The following is a 22,537-nucleotide window of genomic DNA, read 5'->3' on the forward strand; positions in this document are numbered from 1 at the left end:
GGCTCAGAGACCTTGCCCTGTGAACCCCTATCTGCTCCAGCGCCAGCCAAAGAAGCAAACTTCCCTCCAGCAGCTCCCCCTTCAACTGAGTTCTCTCAGTCCTTTATAGGGATCACCAAACCCAGGGGTGGGCAATAATTTTCGCAGGGGGACCAATCCACGAATTGGGGTAAGTCGGTACGAGCCGCACATTTCTACTATATAAATGGAGGAGGTGTAGGGGCTGAGAGGGAGTTTGGATGGAGGGGGTTCTGAGCTGGGGCAGAGGGTTGGGGTGCAGGAGCTGGGAGGGAGTTGGGGTGCAGGAGGGGGTTCTGACTTGGGGCAGAGGGTTGGAGTGCAGGAGGGGGTGCAGGGGCTGGGAGGGAGTTTGGGTGCAGGAGGGGGTTCTGACCTGGCACTGAGAAGTTAAATGACTTATCCCAGGTTGCACAGTGAGCCTCTGTCAGAGATGGGATTACAACTCAAGTCTCCCAGTTCTGACTCCCAGGCTCATGCTGTAAACGCCAGACCATGTTGCCACCTTCTACCACTCAGCCTAACAGCACCTCCCATCCACTCGTCTCCCCAAGAGGAAACAGATATTCAAAGCACAGTACCACCAAATAAATAGCACCACGAGGTCCCACAATCAGTGCCTCTCAGATCAGACTCAATTTGTTTACAAGATATTTTTCCTAACTGTCTACCCCATCAGCTTAGTCTGGGATCACCCAGGAGTTTAGAGGACTCGTGTTAAAGAGCTTGCAAGTGCCTTACCAGCTAAGGAGCAGATTTTCCAGACAGCAGCACCAAGCATGTTCTGCTGCAGGGGTTGCACTCTCTCTGGGATATCAGTGAAAAGACCTTAATTGACTTCAAGCGGCTTTGGATTGGGCCCTAGCTGAACGCAGGGAAAAGATTAAAAATAAGGGGGAACTGACCATGCTAAAACCAGTTACATTTAGCAAAACAATCAGAGGAAAGCGTTTGAACAGCAGCATTACTAATGATGAGATGGGGAAAATGATCAATAGGCTTTAACGGGAACTGAATAACGTCCTGTGTTGTTGTTGTTGTTTTTAAACTCTGACTCTGTGTGGTGCCTTGGTTTGGAGTCCAGGCGGGTCTGAGGGCACAAAGGAAATCAGCGTTCCATTCAGAGCTCCCGCCGGATGAGCAGGAGAATGCCATCTAGATTTCAGCACCTGTGGAAACTGCAGAGGGTGTTTGCCTTGGTATTATTTACACCGCTGCTCCTTTAAAACAAGTCAGAGCCAATGGGCTGGCTTAGCCACACTGCTGCGTAGTGCCACATGGGAGATGCAGGTTTGATCCCCCAAGCTGGTTGCTCACAGCCTGCTTTTCAGGGGAACTGAGCTGGTAATCCTTGAGAGAGCACCGTGGGCTCTTTACATAGGGTCACCCAGACGGTTGTTTATGTAGGGCCAGCAGTTTTGTCTGCCTCTTGTTCATTCTCTTTGGAAATATTTGCATTCTCGTGCCCTTTTTCAGGCAGGCTGTAGGCTTCATACCCTACAGCTACCAACATGGATGCTGACCCATTCCTGTCTCTGTTTCTTTACTTGATTATCATGCCATCATCATCAGCAAATATAAAATTTCATGAGCCCAGTTCTCTGCTGGCTGATGTGAGGTGATGTAGCTCCACTGGTTTCAGTTTACACCAGCAAAGAATTTGGTCCCAAATTCTTTTAAAGAAGTCTATCCAGTGTCACCCCATACTCCTGACTCTCACACTAAGATGGAAAGTCTACTTCTCTCCATACCTTGTATGCCAAGTACTAGGCTCCACATGGAGGCTTTTTCCCCACAACTGCTGCTAAGTTTCGTGTACACCCTGCCTGGATGCCAGCATCTTTTACTCCTTCCTAATGCAACTGGGGCGAGGTGAAGTGGGGGCTTGCGTGTAGTTCAGCTTGCCGAAACAGCAAGAACTGAGAGCAATTAGCACAACAAAGTAATTGTGCGTGCACACTGCACAGCCACTGCCCCCTTGATACAGTTCACTGCCTGCCACTGAGCCTAAGAACTGCTCAGGTGCAACAGTCATTACAGCTTACGGTGCCCACAAAGCCACCCCAGAGTCACTAACATTGAAATGCAACCACCTCTGGGGTGAAGAGGGGATCTTGACTGAAAGGACCTCACTCTGCAAGGTCCCCTCAGAAGGCCATACACACCGTTTGCCGAGTGCTCACTTCATCTCTCATGGAAAGATGAAGGGCTGAGCCAGCACTGCCAGAATCTGAGCTTGTGTCTCCATAGAATTCCAGCTAACCTGACAGCCTCATCGATTTCAAAGCCACAAGTATCTTTACGACTGTCTAGACTGCAGAACACAAGCTAAAGAATTTCACACAGCGCATCCATCTACTGCATGCAACAGATGCAGCTACTGAATAAGCCACACACTCTCCTGGGAAGACACAATTACAACCCAGCTTCTTCTGCTCCAAACACACAAGTCTCTACCCCTTAAGCTAAGAAGACTGCCACAGATTTGGCTCACTAGCCTGCCCCATCCCTGCCACACACCAGGTAACAATACATCCCTGGCTGTTATTTTAAAGCAGAACCTGCACTGTACGATAACGAATACCTTTTCCCTTTCCAAGGATGTTCTGTCTACCATGTTGGGGCCCCAAATACCCTGCCCCAACCCCATTACCCCCGATTTACGTCCTCTGCAGGAGGAGGTGACCCACACTGTGGCTATAGGCACCGTTCCCTTAGGTAAATGAAGAGTGGAGATTACCATCAATACTGCTCCTGAATCGTCAGAGGCATACAACACAGATGAGAGATTAGAGAGAGAGAGAGAGAGATGGCTGCTGAGCCAGGAGAGAGGAATTCATTCCTGCTCTTAGTATTATACCTTTTGCCAAGAAGGAAGCAAACAGCGCATGGCTCTGCCGCAGTGTCATTTGCTATTGCAGGTTTTAATGGCTCCAGATGCAGAATAATTAGCGCTGCTGTGAATGCCACTCAGTGCGGTGGTTGTTCTTACTAGGACAGAGGCAGGTGCACTGTGGGCAGCAGTGTCCATTGCCTCAAGATGAAATGTGCCGCTCTTCGTCTTAAACATGCACCTGCTGCCAGGAAGCTTTGCAACACCATGAGGCTCCAAGCAAACAGAGCTCCAATAAATAATCTGCAGTCAGGAGGAGTCTGGCATTTCCCCGCTTGAGAGGCAAGCAACCTATTAAAATGGACTTGAAATTCCGCCGAACCACTCTGTTAAGAGAACCAAACTGACTATTTTCCATCTTGGTAAGAGTTAAAGGATGCTCTGCACCAGAGACCGTGCCTTGAAATATCATCCTGTCCATTCATTGACTGTCCATGTATGTCGGATCAGATCCGTTCCCACACACATATGCTGGAAATAACTCCACAGTAGGCTGAAATATCTGCTCCACACACCTGCTGTAATTTCCATCATTCCTGGCATAAACAGAATGCACATTTGTATATTAACCCCTCTGGCCAAATGATCCACCAATGGGCACTATTCTCACATCCCGCTGGGCCCCAATTTAAAACTAAACTTGAAAAAGATATAAATATTTTTGGGCTTAAATAAATAAAAACTTAATATATTTTAAACAAATCAACATTCACCTGCAGTACCTGCAACCAAGACACTGCAGCACCAGTAAGAACATGAAAGTAAAGCTGACAGGAAACCAAAGTGACAATGACTGGCCCAGTTTCATGGTCCCAGATGAGCAGAATGCAAAAAACAGCAAACAAACAGCATGATTGGTGAAAAGCAAATTGGATTTTTAAATTCCCTTCTCTTCGGATGATCTGATGGATTGTCACTAACCCAGAGCTGGACATTTGTCCTTTACAATACGTATAGAACATGTAGTAATGGGCTTAATCTGCTGCAGGGGAAATTAAAATTAGATATTAGGAAACAAGCTTTCTGACTCTAAGGATAGACTCACTGGAACAGGTTTCCAAAGGAGGTTATGGAATCTCCATTATTGGAGGCTTTTAAGAACAGGTTATACATTGTCAGGAATGGTCTCGGTTTACTTGGTCTTGCCTCAGGGCAGAAGTTGGACTAGGTGATGGTTCCTTCCAGCCCTATATTTCTAGGATTCTGTGGTTATCCTAAGGTGTCCCTTTAAAATAGTCCTTCTTCAGAGCACTCAGAACCATCTCTCCTACTCCAGCCAAATGAAGCCCTGACTTCTAGCACTTTCACTCATCCCCTAACAATATTTTCGAAAGTACAGCAGAGCCTGCCAGCAGTCCCTCAAGTTCAATAAAGTTTCTTCCAGGTCACAAGTTCAAAGGGACATGAACTCGCCAGCAGGCATGTTTTGTTTGTGCACTGCACACTCACATCTACTCTTTCAAACTCCACCCTCTGATCTAACACCACACCCAATCAACAAATTGAATTCCACAGCTGTTTCCCCAGGTAACAGCACCCTCCTCAACATCACATATAGGTTTCAAATAATGGAAAGAATCGAAACCAACATGCAAAGCATTTTCAATAAAATTAAAAGATTCAGTGACTGGAAGCAGAAGTTAGACAAGTCCAGGCTAGAAAGAAGGCACACATTATTAAGTGAGGGTAATTAACCACCGGAGAGTGATTAAATTAGGGAGGTGGTGGATTCTCCATCACTTGAAGTCTTTAAACCAAGATCAGATGTCTTTCTAAAAGACTAGCCTTGTCTGGGCTAGTTTGCATTGGAAAATGGCAGCTATGTGTCTCAGTTCGTTGCTGGGGTGTCTGTTTACCACAGAGGATTCAGCTAATTATAGCCACCCTCAATTGCAGAATAATTAGTGTGCTTCCAAAGTCATTTTTATTCCAGAATAGAGTACCCAAGCAGGGAGTTTGTCTAGAATTGTTACTGCAAAATAGCCCTAAATCAGTATAATGTACACCAGAGAGCGTGAAGAAGATGCAGGTTAAAGCAGGATGAGGGCTAAATTACGTCACCTTGCACACTATTTCTGAATTTGGCCCAGAGAGTCTAGTTATTATCTAGAGAGTTTAACTTCCCCATATCATACATTGCCACACTGCCAACGACAGGTGGCTGCATTTCAGGAGCAGGTAAGTGATCTATGCATATAGTTTGTAAAGCATATTGGGATCCTGGAGATGAGGAGTTATAGAAACGTAAGATCATTATTATTCAGATGCCAGAAAACGGTGGGCTCCATCCAAGTCTTGCACAGCCCTCCAAGCCGTGGCTATAATTAATTGACTCCTCCATGACAAACTGGCATCCCAGCATCAGATTGAGACACACAGCTCCCATTTTCCAATGCCAACTATCTCAGCTGCTAAAGCCAAGTCAGCTGAACTTGACAAGTCTGCAGTTCACCTTAGGGGTTGAAGAAATCTCCCAGAATTGGAGTTCGCTTATTTCCATGTTTGCTGAGAAGGCCCTTTAATCATTTATTTGCTGAGATCCCTGAATTCGGATTGCCCTGAGCTCAGCTAGAAGAGTTTAATCTCATGAGTGGAACTTTTAGCCCGATGGATTCTGTGATCTAAAAAACAAATTACAGGCTTGGTTTGAAACCTGATTTTGGCCAGGAAATGAACCAATCATTCTCCCAGAACGACTCTTCGCCCTCAGGTGCTGCCGGAGCACAGAAATCTTAATTCCAGCAAGGCAGACAAAATTTAAAGGAACCAAAACACTGAAGCAGATGCTCATATGTTTCTGCGTTTCTTTTAATAAAAAAGTGAAGCGTGCTGAGAACTGCAGCCTCTCTCTTTGGTGGAAGAATCTGGCTTCCTCTTTATCATGACTAATGAGATCGGCACTCACTGCAGAGTGGGGACTGAAACTTTTGTTTGCATCCATTCAGCACTACTGTTCCATAAAGTTTGTCAGCAGACAAGTTGCAGTCTACATCCTATAGCCCCTTTGCACCATTCAGTTAGTTCTAAGAGGAGGCATCATGACCTTGCAGACAGAGCACTGGACTGGGAATCAGAGACTTGGATTCTATTCTGCTCTGTCGCTGGCCTGCTGGGAGACCTTGGGCAAGTCACTTCACCTCTCAGTTTCCCCCTCTGTAAAATGGGGCTAATAATACTAGCCTGTTTTGTAACGGGCTCTGAGGGCTACAGATGAAAAGCTGGGTGAAGATAAGAGATCAGTATTATCATGTTACTAATGTGCTTGGCCTTAAAGTCAAACTCTTATGTGTTGATTGATAACGGGATAGGGAACCTTTTACCTCAAGGCTGGTCAGAGGTCTCAGTACAGTTCCTGGGAGGCAGTTGTCCACATTGGCACCTTTGTTACAGGTCAAACTGGCCTGCAGATCATCCTCAGACTCCCAACGTTTTAGGGCCTGATCTAGCGCTGGAGTCACTGGGGGTCTTTCCATTGTCTTTAGTGGCTTTAAGACTTCCTCATTGTTAACAATGACCATGTCAGAGCACAGGTGACAAGCTAAAAACAGCTCTTGCTCTAGAAATGTTATCATTCAGATTGAACAGCTGTTAGCTGCATCCCATTCGGCTGCCCAGACACCCAGGAAGCGCTTACAGTCTACACGGACAAGCCAGGCTAAGAGTGGGAGAGGAAACAGCAGCATAGAGAGCTGAAGTGACATGCCCCAGGATGCAGCAGGTGAGTGGTGGAGCTGGGAATAGAACCTAGGTCTCCTCTCTGCCAACCCACTGAGCTACACTAGTTCTCTGCCTTCTGTGAGAATCATTCATCCCAACAGATCCAGCTCACCTGTTCCACCTAATGTATTTAAGCATTCAGTAGATACCAGTCACCTTATTAGCACCAGCTGTCTGTCTGTGTGTTCCTTGCCCATCCACACCCAATTTCTCTAGCTGGCCTTCCCTGATATCAGGTGCTGAATCAGTTGGTTCCTCTGGGGTTCCCACAGCCCTTCCCACTCACTGCAAAGCCTCCTTTACTCAGCTATTCAAAGTCAAAGGTCTGCAGCAGTCCACACAGCCAGCCCCACTTACCAGAACTCTCATGTATACAGCATCCTCTTTGTTGGGGGGCGGGGGGGAGAAGAAAGGACCCACCACAGAGAAGTTCCTGGAAGGTTAATTAAAGATAGTTATCCTGTTTCACTGGCTGTGGCTATAGCTCTGTCTGGTGACATCCAGTTGTATTTGTTTCGGGCTCTTAACAGATGAGTGCATATGCATTATCATCTTGTCTCACATGTTAAGACACAAAGAGCTAGTATACCCACAGGAAATTACTGAATTTTATATGCCTGACCCAAAACATTTTGGTATAATTAATTTAAAGGCTCCTCCATGAAGCATGTGTTTAGTCTTTGGATGGCTATTTTCCCCTTTTTACTGGGGTTTCTATGACGGTAACATCGCATACTGCACAAAGGCTGGAATAACACAGCAGTCTTCATTTACAGAGGGGCTCAGACTGGAGCACAGCCCCCACATTTTGGGAGTGCAGAGAGGTAACAGTCAAACTCCCCTCCCTAGGTCATAACTTGACGCTAAAGATCCAGATCCTCCCCTACAGATGCAGACCATTCCCATGAAAGGATATGAGAGTCCAGCTCTAAAAGGTGCACATGAGAAGGACTCTGTGAAAGACCCCTTAATGCCTTCACCCTCAGCAGCCCACTTGGGAGAAAATTATAATGGTATCTCTCTGAGGGCTTGTCTACACTACCGCACGGGGTCTATCTAAGATATGCAATTCCAGCTACGTGTCTTCACTGTGGTAAGTCAACAGCTGATGCTCTCCTGTCGACTCCACTTGCGTTTCTCGTTCTGGTGGAGTACCGGAGTTGACGGGAGAGCGCCTATACTAGATGCGATAAATCAACCCTCTGCTGGATCAATCACGGCCCACCGATCTGGCAGGTAGTGTAGACAAGCCCTGAGAAAAAGACTTTATAATGGACAGGATGACAGTTCTTGTAATTATATGTTTACTTGCAGTATATTATTTAGCCTCTAGAAGTCTCGGTGTGCTGCACAGAGTTCCAAGCAGGGTGTGGTCCCTGGTAAACAAAGGAGAAAAAGCTGGAACTCAAGCTATGTGGGTATCTGTTTGTTTGTGTCTGTAGCTGTTTTCTTTAATAAATACCTGCTGTTTCAGAAAACATGTCGATTCCATGTATCATGACATGGTGCCAGAAGTAAACCTGTGAAAGACTGAGTGTTCTTGACTACAAACAAGATGCCTAAATTTGTTGAGCTGGAGTGTCTAAACTTTACCAGACTCACAGAATGGCCGGAATGGAAGCAGCATGACACATGCTTTCAGGTGACCACCAAGCTCAGAAGAGAGAAAGGTGGCTCCCCCGTGAGCTCTCTCATTTATGCATTGTGTAGAGAAGCTGAGTACGTTTTCAGCACTGATGTGCCTGAGGAGCAAACACAGCTGAGGGACTGGGAGACGGTCCTTAAGAAGTATGGTGGTTGCTTTGTCAGCTGAAACATACTGTCATCCAGGAAAGGACTTGTTTTCAATAGTGCAGTATAGAGCCCGGAGAATCAGCCAAAGCATTTGTTAGAAGTCTATTAGGAGTTAGAGGAAGACTGGGAATTTGAGGCCAGTAAAAGTGAGCACATTTGGGACAAAATCATAGCTGGCATTTCTGATAAGGACTCAGAAGATGCCATCAAATTTAGATCTCATGGGAGAGAATACAATTGAGATGCCTCTGCACTCAAACTATTCAAAGCCAAGAGACGGCAAATGCACTTGAGAGAGTCATTTATAAATATTCCCAACCCAGCAACGGGAGCAGATGGTGCAAACGTTCACAGCCGAAATACCTACACCACACACAAGCAGCAGGCAATGCACAACATGCACTCAACCTCAGTATTTCCACCCCTTTTTTTCAAGTCACCTTTAAGTGATGGGCCTTCATATATCAGACCTGCAGCAGGATTCCTCTATTTCCAGAGGACAGAATTAGAGTCCAAAGCCTATCAACTCTAATGGAAAAACTTCCAATGGCTATGTAGACTTTGACTGAGGCCGTTAGTGAAGCTAAGCAGAATTCTTGCTTGCTTTGTTATTTTTTCCCCGATTCTTACCAAACTTCACATTTGAGATGAAAACTAGGATGGTGCTTTTAATTTGAGTAGCAAGTTTCTCAAAGATGAAAGGACAGCAATTAGATCAGAAACACTGCTTACTAGACACATTTTTTAAAATTCTGGGCTATTCCAGGCACTGACCTTTAAACATACAGACCTCAAATAAAAAAATTAAAATAAAACAAAACAGGCCTCCGTAAGGAATTATAAAACTGCCACTTAGAAATCTCAAGACAATAGCCAGGATACATGATTACATTGTAATGCTGCTCCTATGATAAAATAACCATTAGGAGACCTGAACTCATTAGCAGGTTTTGACCCTTTTTCCATCTATGAACTATGGGAAAGATTGATGGGAAGGTGCTAGCCATGTTTGGCATTTAACACAGGATTTAAAAGGGAAACATGGTCTCTTTTATTACCAGTCCTTGGACATTAGGATTAATTCATTAGGTCACACAGTTATTACAGGGTAGAATAAAATGCTGATGGATCTCAGAACCTGGCCGTGAGATTCCTCTCATCTGTTTTGGAACCAACCAGCCAATGAGGTGTCAGGGAGTGGCAACTTATATGGCTATTCTTGGCAAAGTCCAGAGAAACTGTTTACTGCTGGCATTTCCTATCAGCACGCTGGGTGACTGAGAGGCTGAGGCGGGCGGCTTCTATTCATACCCTCTGAATGAACAGGCAAATGCAACGATAAATCTCTATTTGTCTCCCAAGCTATTAGGGCCTCAATTTATAAGGGATGACAGCATGCATGAGCTCTTTAAAACAGCTTGCACTGGGCCAACTGGTCAGAAGGGTGCAAGGGCACTGGAATATTGCCAGAATCAATTCAAGCTAGAGATTGCCACAGAGTTGAGATCTGGATCTTGAGCATCCCAAGGGAAAGGGGCAAAGGTTCTGACCCACCTCAGTCTAGACATTAAACAGGCCCTCTACTATCTTGGGACCAAAATGCCTCCCTTGCAATATAAATCAGGTTCTCTCTTGCTGTATAATGCCAAGGAAGAGCTCAGTGCAGCACAAAAGCTTGTCTCTTTCACCAACAGAAGCTGGTCCAATAAAAGATATTATCTCACCCACCACCTTGTGTCTCCAGTACCCTGGGAGCAACATGGTGACAACAACAATGCAAACAAAATGTTTTACATGCTCAACTGGCAGCATCGTGGTTCAACCTTCTCTAGGATAAACAGCTGCTAACCAGGCACTGCATAGGGCAGAACTGATCGGCTAACCCCGGCCATCCAGCTGGACATGGATAGGCATCATACTAGGTTTAGTTCCGAGTATCTCATTACCAGAGAGACAAGGGAGTTCAAAGAAGAGCAAATGAAACAATTAAAGGGCTACAGGGCTTGACTGCCTAGGAAAGATGGAAAGAACTTGCATAGGTGTAACTTGGCTTAAGCAGCAACCAGCAGGAGGATATTAGAACCATATCAGACTATCTGCAGGGTGTCCATGACACAAAGGAAGAAGAATTATTTAGCCCAGCATAAGGTGCTGACATTAGAAGCAATGGGAGGCTATTCAGCAAAGATGAAACGTTCCTGATGCTGAGATCTATTCAGCTGTGGAATAGTTCCCTGGTGGGATGCAGACGAAGCCCTATTGATTGGATGACTGGACCAAACTTTAGCAATGCAATTGTAAGGAACAGTCTTGCTCCAACTAATGAGGAAGGAATTTATGACTTGAGAGGGGTGCCCTCCCATTCCTATGAAGCGTCACATTTCAGGGACTAAGGACTATTGGGGGAAAAGCCCACCAGGTTGTGTGGTGGAGAGAAGCAAGGTGTGTACCCAAAAATGCTATAAAACTAATTACAAGGGAGTCTGTGAGCTTTAAGTCCCTACATTTATCAGCACTACTGCTCCCAAGATAATCTGCTCCTGGATTTTGTGCCAGGCTGATCACAGGAGCCATGAAAAGACTGCTAGGGGATTGGCTGGATTAGCTCGCCCTCAGAGAAAGCACAGGTTCGGTAACCTTCTTCAGAAACTGGGTTTTTTTAAATGCACTATAAAAGATGGGTCCCTGTTCTGCTGCTGCTTTAATTCCTCCCTGCATTGGAACTAATTTTTAAGGCCTTGAAAAGCAACAAGTGAAGCTGTGCATTTAGAGCCCCATGCAAAATGTCCGTACATGACTCCTCAGAAGGAATGGAGATAATTTACTGCAATTTCAGCGAAGTATTACTGAAGATCTCTTCAGCAGGTAGAGGCTCAGGCGCTCTTGCTTCTGTTTGTAATCTAATTACAGCACGTCAAGGGCTTTTGGGGGGTGAGATAATGCTACATTCTGAATCAGCTGCACGCTGCAAGCTGACATGTAGGTGCATTAGTATATCCATTGCACACCCACAGATTTTTTACAGCTGCAATGCCTGATTTTCCTTGGCTTGGATTGGTGTAAATCAGGAATAAATCCATGGAAGTAAATGGCATTACGTGTAATCCAGCCCAAGAGTTTACTAGTGATGACTGAAGACCTGACTCCTCTCTCCACAGCAGCTGTGATTACAGTCAGAACAGTAACACCCTAGACATCTAGAGTGCTTCTCATCCAGACAGAAACCCCAAGCCCTTTCCAGACTGAAGTATAAAGGGAGATCTCTCCCGGCCAACTGTGACCGCTGTACTGCATGGTCTCACATTACTCACTGCAAGTCAGCGGTGGAGAAAGGAGCGAGAACACAGTTTGCATATGACACTGCAACTAACACGATTGCCTTGGTGAAAGGTGTCAGAGGACTTCTGGAAACAGATCCTGCAAGGTGCTGAGTGTGCCCTCTACACCTTGATGACAATAAGTAGTCAGGGCCTTAAGGTGGGACTCATCATTGGTCTAACTGCTCCTGTTGAAGTCAATGCGAGTTTTAGCATTGAGTCCAAAGGGAGGAAGAGTTAGGCTGAAATGGAGTGCCCTTCAGACTATCCTAGAGAATGGGTTCCGCATGGATTCAGAGGACAGGACCCTCCACTGATTACCAGCCTCCCCTTTCTTCAACACCTGGGCTTTCCATGCAGGTCTCCCATCTCTGGATTGCCCCTGATTTACTCCACTAAGCTAGTGAGCTCTGGTAAGGTCAGAGCCCAAGGTGGGCTGACTGCAGGCTCTTGGGTACAGGAGGAAACATTTCAATTCAGGCAGTGCATGCCTTCAAGCAAACAGGAGAGAGCAGCATTTACCGCATAGGCAGGGGTCCTTTCCTGCCCATGGGAATGGATTCTACTCCTTTCAGCCACGAAGGACGTTTTGCTGTTGACTTCAGTGGAATCAGCAGTGAGAAAGTAACAAAACTCTTCAAGCTTCCACCTGTTCCCGTCTCAGAAGATTTTTGTTTTTGCTTGTTTTCCCAAAAAACACTTAAGCCTACAGGCTTAATGAGTATTTCTCCATTTTCCAGACCAGGATAATGGCGAACCTCTGACGGACTCCTGCCCGCTGAGCCCATTCTTTGTGTAGACAGATGATGGAGTGCTCCTAGGTCTTCTATCTTCTCAAACTAGGAGTGTTCACTTATCTGCTCAGAACAGTTCAGAGAGGCAATTATGTTTTACAGTACTAAATGGTCCCTGATGTCATGAGCAATTACACTTTCAGCAATTTCAATTTAGAAATGGCCTTCAAATTTCTCTCTCTCTCTCTCTTTTTAATGAAATTCAGCATTGCAATTAACAACCAAAAAAATTGCCTTTAGTGTTAAATATAAAGATGAAAAACTTAGCAGGCACTTGGGCTTTGGAATATCTGAGCGATGAGTGAACAGATCAGTCATGGAGCAGCTGGTAAGAGAAGGTCCCTACACACATGCAATGTGACTCACCACCACAGTACAACAGCAGTGCTGCTGCTAAGGGGCCAGAGGAGATGCTCACCACCGTGCACAGGGGTCACCTCTTCTCAGCATTAAGAGACATTTTGAAGCCATGGAGTTTTACTGCTGAGCAACAAGAGAATAACTGCAAAGGAGAGAAAATTATCCTGCAGAGACGTAGGGAAGAGGAAATCTTTGATAGCTACAAGCTGACATAAACCAAACCAAGTGACTGGTCTGCCAGGAGCTGCTGCCGGAATTCAGTCTCTACAAGACAAATGAGAGTTGAGGGCACTCAGCACCTGGCAGCCCATATGGCCTGTTCCTGTAGCGCCCTCAACTCCCTTTAACGCCAGCTCTCTGCAGGGTCATCAGGCAGACGCAATCACAACAGTGACTCTCCTTCCTGGGTGCACATCCTGCTACCCTGGCCATTTTGCTTTCCAGTACTGGACCTATGTGGCATTTGGAAGACCAGATCTTTGGGATGTATCTTGCTGGCAGCACAGTTGTGGTCTCAGTGTACGCAGATGCAATTTAATAGCTATTTTTGGTGGACTAATTAAATATAGCACTATGCTTAACGATCACTCATGATATTGCTGCAGGCATGCTTAACGAAGAGCACGTGCACAAAGCTGAGAAGGGGGAAAGGAGGAAGCTGCATTGCCTAGGCCTGCCTGGAAGCTTCCTGAAGCTGGCGAGAGTCTTCTATTGACTCCAGTAGGCTTCGGCTCATGGCCAATGGGAGTAAAATCCATGGCTTGGGAGATGCTTATCTCCAGTCAGTAAGTTTGATTAAAGAATCCCTTCTGACCCATGGCTGCCTCTGCTGCTACTAGCAATTGCCTTGGAAAGGAGCTTGTCTGGAGCATTGGTCTCCTGCTCAGCCCTCACGGAAGGAGATGGGATAAAAGGTTAACAAATGGCACGCTGCAGGGGGTGGGAAGAGCCAGTCCATGCAAAACTAGGCCTATTATTAAGATGCTGCCACATGGCCCATTCATTAGCCTGAACTGCTTGAGGCTACTGGCCATATGGTTCTTTTCTGTGGCACACCTGCGCTCAGACCTTTGCAGCAGCCAGGAGGAGGAATCTGGACAGACATGAGGACTATGTGCAGACTGCCCCCGGAGATCCTACCTGAGCCTCCCCTCCTTGGGTCTCAGGAGGAGGATTGGGAATCGGGGAGACAGGACACAAGATAGATTGCTCCCTTGCCCCTGCCACTTTGTGAAGGCAGATAACATCAGGCTTCCCCACACTCCAGTCTTAGCTAGGGTACAAATTGGGATAGAGGGTGGGGAGTAACTGGTCACCCTAGCCTTAGCTCACACAGCAGATGTGCTGGGGCAAATTCAACCCTGGTGTAAGTGGAGGTACCTCCCACTGTCTTACATGGTAATAGCACCTGGTTTCTCTGGGGACTGAGTTTGGCTCACGGATTGTAAATCAGCTGGGGACATGTCAAGCCAGAAGATGTAGCTGGTACACAGAAAGGAAGAATGGTCTAGTGGTGAAAGCACTAGCCTATGACTTAGGAGACCCAAGTCCTTGCCCACCACAAACTTGCTGAGTGACCTTTGGCAAGGCTATGCCTACACTACAGGCATAGATGCTGCCTACGTCGATACTCTGAGAGGGGGTAACTAGGTTGACAGAAGAATTCTTCCATCAACCTAGCTCCATCTACAGTGCAGTTTAGGTTGACTTAACTACATCACACAGGATGTAACACTTTTCCACAGCCCTGAGTAATATAACTAGGTCAACCTAAGTTTTAGGTGTGGACCAGGCTCAAGTCTCTCTCTGCCTCAGTTCCTTTCTATACACTGGGGATAATAGCACTGCCCTACCTCATGAGGTGTTGAGAGGAGAAATGCATTCAAGATCCTTGAGGGGACCACTTAAGAATCTGGGGCAAAATCAGTACTTGGTCCTGCTAGTGAAGGCAGGGGCTGGACTTGATGACCTTTCAAGGTCACTTCCAGTTCTAGGAGATAGGATATCTCCATTATATTATTATTAAAAAGATTGTGAGGTGCTCAGACACAAAAATAATGGGGGCAAAATAAGCACCTCAGGTAGATGGGAATTCCAGCCTGGTCCCAGCATAACAGTTCTCTACCAGGAAATAGTCTGATTAGCTTAGCCAAAATCCGTTCACCTCTGAGCTGTTTTGCTGAACACTTCTCACAGTAGCTACAGCGCCAACAAATGCCCCCTGAAAACTGCAGCAAGAACACCTCAGGAAGGAATGACACCCTACACCCAAAGAAAAGCTCTCAGCCCACAGGCTACTAGAGCTCGTGGTGAACTACATGTGCACAGATCACATTCCCCACCACTGAAATGCAGCCACCACTTGGCGTGGAACATGGCAGCTTTCCAACAATATGCAGCAACACTGCACTGTGTCTCAGGATAAGTAGTAAAGAAGAATAGTTCATCCCATATAAATGCCTTTCAATCAGTAAAATATCTCAAGCAAAACTGCAAGGGGACTTCCAAGTCTGATTGGTTGGTTACTCAAGCTGGAATCTGGCCAACCCACTAGTTTTAACACCTCTCTACTTGAAAAGGGGATCACAAGCTCTTTACTGCACTTAGACCTTCGATTTAGCATCTCACCTGTGCATATAAAACACCTCCACTGACTTTATGGGCTGCTGGCAAGTTGGACTTGATACAATGTAAATAAAATTACTAAAATATTACCCAGACACCTGTTGAAATCAATGGCAATTTGTGTAGTAAAAATATTCTTTTTGCATAATCTGGACTGCAAAGACAAATGAAAGGTTATTAATAGCAGCAGCAACATATGCTAAGGAGCTGCTTTGCGGATGTAAATATCCTGATCATCTCCAAACTGTGTCTTCTCCCCCTTGCTTATTCCCAGCATCTTTATTAGCAACTCTGTGTTGTCTGCTAACATTGCCATGTCATCTGCAAATTCTGCATCCCTTGGTACTTTTGTTCTTATCACCACCTTTAAACAGCTGGTAATGAATATCTTCATTATGACTTTGGCTGCTTAATGATTTTCTTCACCCAAAGTAAGTGTCTTCCTAGAAACCTCTCTCAGTGAATCACTTGTAGCAGATGTCACAAGATGCAATACATCAGGATAGGCCTGCGATCTGAGCTAGAAATAACATTTCCTACAGCTGATATTTATAACACTATCACGGCTGTGCTGCGCGGAAGCAGAATTCTTCTGCAGGGCCTTGCAGGTCAGCTTCCTGTTGGAGGAGTTTGGGTATATTCTAAATGTAATTTCCTTCGATTACACACACACACACACCATGAGACAGAGGCAGGCACAAGCAGCGTCCGTCTCCTCTTCCAGAAATCTCAACCCACCTGCCAATGCCCATGTTCCCAGGAAACAACCTCATCCCAAGAACTGCCTTCAAAGATGAAGTACTGAGCAAACTCGGCGGTATCTGCCACAGCTTGTCTCTGGCAAAGACCAGCGTATTACGAACTAACACCACCACAGCACTTCTTCAAAAACTAAAAGCTCACTCACACACTGTGAAAAAGAATGATTAAACTATGTGTAACAGTGCCCTCCGGTGACTCCGGCCTTAACAATACTGAGAGTCACATCGCTCCTATAATGCTTACCTATATTGTACTCATATGCCACTTTTCATCAGAGGATCCCAAAGCACTTGACTAAGGTAGCTAGGCATTATCATGCTTGTTTTACAGGTGGGGAACTGCAACAGACAGAGGATAAGGGACTTGCCCAAATTCACGGACAGTCAGTGATGGTGTCACAAACAGAACCCAGTTTCCCTGGCTCCCAGCCCTATGCCTCAAACACAACCTCATGCTGCTAAGATTGGCTTACTTTATATGTAAACAAAGATATCATTAGTGTTCGACAGACCGTCTGGGAATAACCAATTACTCTGGACTAGCGAGCTGATTGTGCAGCAAAAGGAAACATGAGCAACAGCTGTAACAATGTGAATGCAGCCCTGAAAGATGATCTGGCATAATTTCCCTAAGAACAGCAAATACTATAGCATTAAGTAATAATATCTGATCATAAAATCCATGCACATGCACTCTTTGCAGTGTATTATAAAGGAAACAGAGTAGAAGATAGTTTTTCGATCTGTTTTGCTGTCTAAACTTCTGTTGGTGCCCAGACATCATGGTAATGGGTACAATACACAGACTTGTTTCACTGGAAGGTTGCAGGCTACTGGGAAGTAGATGAGAGAACTGTGATGTTCCAATAAATCTATAGTGTATTCCTTCCCAACTAGCAAAAAGACATTATGCTACAGTTACTTCTGGGCAGATAAAATGCACCAAAATGTGATTTTTTGGGTGTTTGCCTTTTTTTTTCCCCCCAGTCACTACCCCCTAACTCTTTCTTCTCCTCAATTTGCATAAGTATTTTGACACCTCATTAGCAGCTCGATTATGAACAATGAAAACCATCTGATGAAAACAAACTCAGTGGAACAAAGGGTTGTACTTCTCAAAGTCTCAGGCAGATTTTGAATCATGCGTAGCAAGCAACCTGAGTACAGGAATAAAAATCCGTCATGTTCCATTGACACTGCTACCCCACAGTGAGAGATGGATACAGCACCCCCTAAACATGCACAAGCTCATCTGGGAAGTATCATTATCTCTGCAAAACAGTATAGGCACAGGGAGGTGGAGTGCCTTATCCAAAGTCACAAGGAAGCTCAAAGCAGTGATGAAACCAAAGAATTTTGCTTGACTCCTAGTTCATGGCTCCCTTCCACCCCTAGGCTGACAGACAATATAAGGGCCACTGATGACAATCAGCATTTCCACTCGAGGCTTAAAGCCCACTTCTTGGCAATGTTAGGCTGTTGGTGTGCTGAGCCCACTGCTGAGCATGCTGACCAATGTTGTCTCCATGTTTTCCTTTGCTCCCCTGTTTGTTTCCATCTCTTGTAAGCTGTCTGGGGCAGAGACTTTGTACTCTGTGTTTGTACAGCCCCTAGCATTGCAAAAGGGGTCCTGGGCCATGACTGGGGCTCCTACAGGCTATAATAATAGTTCTGTGGCCCTCAGAGTATAATTGTCTAGTGCTGTTCCTCCCTCCAGCTGGTCTGGTGTGCCACCAACTACCCCACTGGGAGAGATTTCTCCTTTGACGTTTACTTTCTAGCTTCATCCCTTTGATCCATCAGGGACTTTATTTCTCAGTCACAGCCCCTTCACTGGCTTCTCCGGCCTTTGCATCAACTTTTCCCTGTGGCCAGAGCACAGGGCAAGGGGGCAGAAGACGTGGCCTGGGCTTTGCTGTTTCCTTCTCTGTTTCTCAGCGTCCTCATCTGTAGGCCAGCGATCGTGCCCACTTGCCCATCAGTGGTTTGTAAAGCTTCTTTCACCCCTGTTCACAAAGCGCTTGGTGATCCAAAGATAACAGATATTGCAGAAGGACCAAGTGTCATTACAGTATTATAAAGGACCTTGCAAGTGTCCCCCGCCCCAACCAGCATCTCCAGTCGTGTATGTGATGGTAAGGGCTGGCTCCACACTACTCCCATCTCTCCTGAAGTTACCCTGATATCTCCCCCTCATTACCCACTCCGCTGGTCCCCTCCAGTCCTGCTCGCTCACTGCAGCTCTCGCAGACAGCGATCAACAGGCTGATTATCGCCTCTCCCTCACTGGTCTGTGGAGACTGGAGTTGTTTTCTTCAGCTCCTCCGAAATCTTCCACAACTCCCCGAAGAGCTGCTGTAACCAGGCCACGGCTCTATTCCCCTTCACTGCAATCTGCGTCTGCTCCCTCCTCTAGGGGTTCTCTCCCTGGTCTATTCCTCCTTGTTCTCTGCCAGTCAGGGCACAGCCCAGGCTGAGCCTTCAGCCCCTCTCTCCTGGTGGAGAAGACCCAGTGCAGCAGGTCCTGGCCCACATGCACCATCTCCGACAGCTGGAAATTCCAGTCCCAGGGGGTTTCTCTCTGCACCCCTAAACCTTGTGTCTGCATCAATCCCTCGAAGGAATCCTCCTTCCTCTTTGCTCCTTATGGTTTTGATTTAGCAAAGCACCAGAATTAAACACACTGCTCTTAAAAGCAATGATGCAGACAGCGGGTTTTCTCCCTGCATTCTCTAAGCCTTTAGAGATTTAGAAGAATCTCTAGGAAGGAGAAGAGATGTAGACATTTTTAAGCCCTCGTCCAGACTAACCCGCGGCATCGGCGGGTTAAAATCGATTGCTCGGGGATCGATATATCGCGTCTAGTCTGGACGCGGTGTATCGATCCCCGAGCGCGCTTACATCGATTCCGGAACTCCATCAATCCGAACGGAGTTCCGGAATCGACGCGGAGAGCCGCGGACATCGATGCCGCGCCGTCCAGACTGGTGAGTACCTCGATTTTAGAAATTCGACTTCAGCTACGTTATTCTCGTAGCTGAAGTTGCGTATCTAAAATCGATTTTATTTCCTAGTCTGGACGTGGCCTCAGAGAGTAACTGAAGGTTTCTGCCTCCTGGGCTGAAACCCTGGTGGAGTCCTTACTCAGTCTTTCTCCCCTTCTTACTCAGGCAAAAAACTCCCCCAACCTCAGGAAGAGTTTGCCTTAGGCTGCACTCCTCTGGAAGGAGGGGAGTTGCCTGCTACAGAAGCAGATGGTTTGAAGGTGGTGTCTAGGAAATTGAAGGTTAGAGTAGATTTCTGATGGCGTTTTTAAATGGGATTGAACTGAGGGTTGGAACCACCACTGTAAGGAGCAAACACACACTGTCCAGAGAATGGACTACGTGGGAACTAGCAGGTCCTTCTAGAATGTTTTTCTATGATCACATTGGAGACATTCCTATATTGGTGGCAAGGTTGGTGGTCAGGCCAGAAGGCTGAACAGGTCTGTTCCATTTCTTTCTTCTCTCTGAACTGATTCTACAACAGAGATTTAGTGTGGGGGGGGGGAGGAGGGGAGGGAGCAACTTGCTGATCCACTTGGCCACCTCCTGCCTCCTCCAATCCCCCTGCTGTTACCTCTGAAACTATTGGGGGGCAGGGTTGGGAAACACCCCAGTGTCAAAGGGGAATGATCAAACTGAGAAGAGCAAAAAAGAAAGGTGGCGATGAAATAACATCAGGCTAGAGAAGGTAATCAAACATTTGAAGACTTCAATAACTCAGACATAGATTAGGGGTTTGTTATAGAAGTGGATGGGTAGGGTTCTGTGGCCTGCTTTGTGCAGGGGGTCGGACTAGATGATCACATTGGTTCCTTCTGACCCTAGAATCTATGAGTCTATGAGTCTAAACTGGAAAGGAGACTCTGGGCTACTCCAGAACAAGGCTGAAGGGAGTTACTAACCCCTGAAGGGTGGGTAAAATTCATTATTCCCATTTCACAGGTAGGGAAACTTAGGCACAGATTGGTGAAGTGACTTGCCTAAGCTCACACAGTGAATCGTTGGCCAAGCTAAGCATTGGAGCCACATCACCTGACCAGGCATTACCACAGCATCATCCTTCCCCTCCAGACTGTGCCAATACCCACAGTTCGTACCCAGCAAAGGCTGAGTGCTGTTACCCATCACTGGGAGTATTTCCTTGGAGCTAGGTGAGAAGTGCCACCATAGGGAGAGCTCTGCGAATCCTCTCTGCAGGAGATAATGTCTAGTAATAGACATTTCCCTGAGTTCGTGCAGGATTCCTGCAGGGCAAGACTTGCATTTCAACAAGAGAGGCTGAGTGCAAGATGTGATCAGCAGCCTGTATCTACCTGATGCATCACTAGCATTGCTGTGTCATGGTCAGCAAGGAATCTCACAAGCCAGGAGGCAAGCTTTTGATACTGACGCCCACGTGGGGCAGTGACCTTGCCAGTCCGCTGGGCTGAGTAGACGATTCCTGACATCTCTTCACTCAGATCATCCAGGGCTTGGCGAGATGCTGTCTCAGTGGTAATGTTATTTCCCTGGAAAAGCCTGTAGAAAGTCCAATCAACTGGGAAGGGTTCTGACCTTCACAACCCCAGGGTCCCTGTATTGTATCTTGCATGGACATCCTGTTCACAGCACTTACTGCTCCAGGAGTAAAGGCACCAACGCTTCTAAATCATCACTGTTATTTCTATGCCAAGACATTAATCTAGGTGCAGAGGGGCATTCCAGATTCATGCATCAGTCAGCGGAGATGTGAGGTTAACGCACCGGACTTACCCTCAGGAGCTGTGTCTCCAAATCCTGGCTCTGACACTGACTTCCTGCGGGACCTTGGCCAGTCCCTCAACCTCACTGTGCCTCAGTTTCCAATCTCTTAAATAGGGATAATAATCCTTCCTTCACCTGTCTTTTCTATTTCGATTGTAAACTCTGAGGAGGAGGGGCTGTTCCTTACTGTGTGTATGTAGAGTTCCTACCACAATGCAGCCCCGAACTCAGATGGGTCAGTTAGGTGCTGCTGTCATACAAATAACCACCAAGCATTAACTGCTCTGTCGCAAGCAGGAAGAGCTTATTAGTTCTTGCATCTTTATTAGTGGAAAAATAACCGCATCTGGCAAACCAGCATCAGCAGTTTTGCTACCACCTGTTATACTGTAAGAAACATATTTTTAACTTTAGCTGCAACAAGACAAACACCAGCTGGCCCACTGGAAACCAGTTTAATTGATTCCATGGTGTTGATGAGAAGGACCAGGATGGGCTTAGTCCTCCCAAATGACTACTGAATGGGAGTGGGAAATGGGTTTTAGAGCCCAAAGTCTAACATCCTGAAATCCTAGCAGCTGACCTCCCAGTAGCCAAGGAAAGAGATGCAAAGCCCCTTAGCACTTTGTTCCTGCATGCATCTCTGCCCTCGCCAATAAATGCTCCAATTTCTATTGTCAGGATGAACAAGGATGACCCGATAATTAGAGCAGCAAATAACCCAAATCCAGCTAAAGTTGTTATTAACAGTTTGGCTGGGAGCTCAGCTGAATATTGCACTTATGTCACTTGCAGACCAGAATGGTTCGGCAAGACAGCGCCCAAGCAGAGGGCACGTGCCACCGAACTCAGGTTACAAGGCCACAAAGACAGAAAAGAGTAATTTGGGGTTAACACATGCTCAGAGCCACCAAAGCCCAAATTCTGCCACTTTGCCAGCAGTTTGGATCTCTGGATTCATACCAGGCAGATTCTGATCTCAGAAGTGGCTGTATAATTTCCAGGGTAACTGCAGTGACTTCAGGGGAGTTACTCCAGGGTGATCAGGATCTGGCTCACATATCTGCAGCCTGAGTTTAGCCAGCTACAGGCAGGGAAGCATAGAAACAACAATAGAGGGCTATGACATCCTTCTCAAGGTGGGACCCTAAAAAGCATCTGCAGCTTCCTGGGGGTTCTCCTTTCCTGGAAGCGAGGCTCAGCACTGCCGGGCAATATCAGCTCTTAACCAGGCTCCTTCCCCAATCATCTCGTTTCAAACTTTGGGCCTGATCCTGAAACTCCCATGGGCTTCAACAGCTGACAGGATCGGGCCCTGTTCATTAACTACAGGTAGCTGCTGCTCCAGCCGCCCCGTTCAACGCAGCGGAACATCCACGGCTCTAAAAGCGGCTGGGGAGGGGTTAATGTAGCCGCAAACACCCGCTGCCTTCTGCACGGGAAACGCTTAGCGTGCTCCACCCGTGCC

At 46.5% G+C, this 22,537-nt stretch overlaps 1 protein-coding gene across 1 annotated transcript in view; it reads right to left on the reverse strand.

The window, feature by feature from the left end:
- The window catches only part of DOC2B (double C2 domain beta), a 133,682-nt gene that overhangs the window by 110,530 nt on the left and 615 nt on the right, over positions 1–22,537 (reverse strand). The gene's annotated exons all lie outside the window — the stretch shown is intronic.

Source organism: Gopherus flavomarginatus, chromosome 19, assembly GCF_025201925.1.
Source record: "Gopherus flavomarginatus isolate rGopFla2 chromosome 19, rGopFla2.mat.asm, whole genome shotgun sequence".
In the NCBI taxonomy this organism is placed as follows: Eukaryota; Metazoa; Chordata; order Testudines; family Testudinidae; genus Gopherus; species Gopherus flavomarginatus.